Source organism: Pipistrellus hanaki, assembly GCF_964339955.1.
Source record: "Pipistrellus hanaki genome assembly, chromosome: 5".
NCBI classification, from domain to species: Eukaryota; Metazoa; Chordata; class Mammalia; order Chiroptera; family Vespertilionidae; genus Pipistrellus; species Pipistrellus hanaki.
In genome coordinates this window covers 26,078,868-26,080,567 of record NC_140507.1, presented here as the reverse complement: position 1 = coordinate 26,080,567, position 1,700 = coordinate 26,078,868, and positions in this window count along the sequence as shown.

Genomic DNA, 1,700 nt, shown 5'->3' with positions numbered 1-1,700 from the left:
AAAAAAATAATGTTCTTGCCCAACCAGTATAACTCAGCAGTTGAGTGTCTCCTCATGAACTAAGAAGTCACTGGTTTGATTCCCGGTCAGGGCACATGCCCAGGTTGCAGCTTGATTCCCAGTAGGGGGTGTGCAGGGGCAACCAATTGATGATGTTTCTATCTCTATCTCTATCCCTATCCCTTCCTCTCTCTCTAAAATCAATAAAAATACAATGTTATTTTTTTAACAACAAAAGTAAATGAGATTACTAAAGAAATATTGAAATACTACAGAACTGTATGATTTTGAAATGGAAACCATTCTAGAGATAACCAGTGTCCACACTTTAGTGTATATTGTTCAAATTTATTTCAATGGACACATTACTATTTTTATTAAAATGGGATTACACTGTTGAGTTCCTTAACATGCTTGTTACTGAATATGCATTAGATATTTTTCCCATGTCATATATATATGTACCTCATTCTTTTTTAGTTATCTGTATAGAATAATAACCTTTAAATTAAAAAAGATATCACATATACAAGAGTATGTATATACATATATGTATGTCATATACATAAAAGAGTGTATATATATATATATATATATATATATATATATATGTTATCTAGATAAATATTTTTGGCAAATTCAAGAATTTCTCCAGAGTATATATCTAGGTATGAATCTAAAGAGGAATGATAAAAAGCACCCCTCTGTATCCAACAGTCATATTATAAATTAGGATTATTTCTAGCCCTACAGAAGCCCCTCTGTTCCTCCCAGATTCCATCCCCAATTCCAGGTAAACACTATCTAAATTTTATGGTAATTATTTTCTTGTTTTTCTTTATAGTTACAAATTCATTTATATATTTTTATTAAAATATGTTTTTATTGATTTTAGAGAGACAGCAAGGGAGAGGGAAAGAGAGATAAACATCAATGTGAGAAACATCATTCGGGACAATACTCAACCAACTGATAGCCACACTGGCCAGGGCTACATTTATGTATTTCTGTGTATTTATTTTTTGGCCGATTTTTAAATGTTATATAAATGGAATCATAGTATATGAATTCTTTTGTGACTGCTTCTTTCGCGCAACATTGTTTTGTGAACCAAACATGTGGATGTAGGCAGGTATAGTTTATTTCCATTGCTGTGTTGTATGATTCTACCACAGTTCAATTACCCATTTTTTTCTATTGACTTATTGGTGAAACCATCTGAACCTGATACTTGCTTTGTGGAAGTTTAAGCTGATTCAAATTCTTTGACAGTTATGGGATTTAAAAAAAAAATTTGTGTGTGTGTGTGTTAATGTACATTTGAGGATATTTTCCCATTGATTTTTAGGGAGAGTAGAAGAGAGAGGGAAAAACAGATAGAAACATTGATGTGAGAGAAACACTGATTGGTTGCCTCCTGCATGATCCCTGACCAGGGCCTGGGCCAGGAAGGAGCCTGCAACCCAACCACGGTATGTGCTCTTAATGGAATTGAACCCAGGACCCTTTGGTCTGCAGGCCAATGCTCTATCCACTGAGCCAAACCAGCTAGGGTGGATTTTTTTTTAAATTAAAGACATTATTTTTCTTAGAGCAGTTTTAGGTTCAAGTAATAGGATTCTTAGGATCTTTATTTCTCTTTAGTCAGTTTTGGTAAATTGTATTTTTCTAGAAATCTATTAATTTCATTTTTTATACTT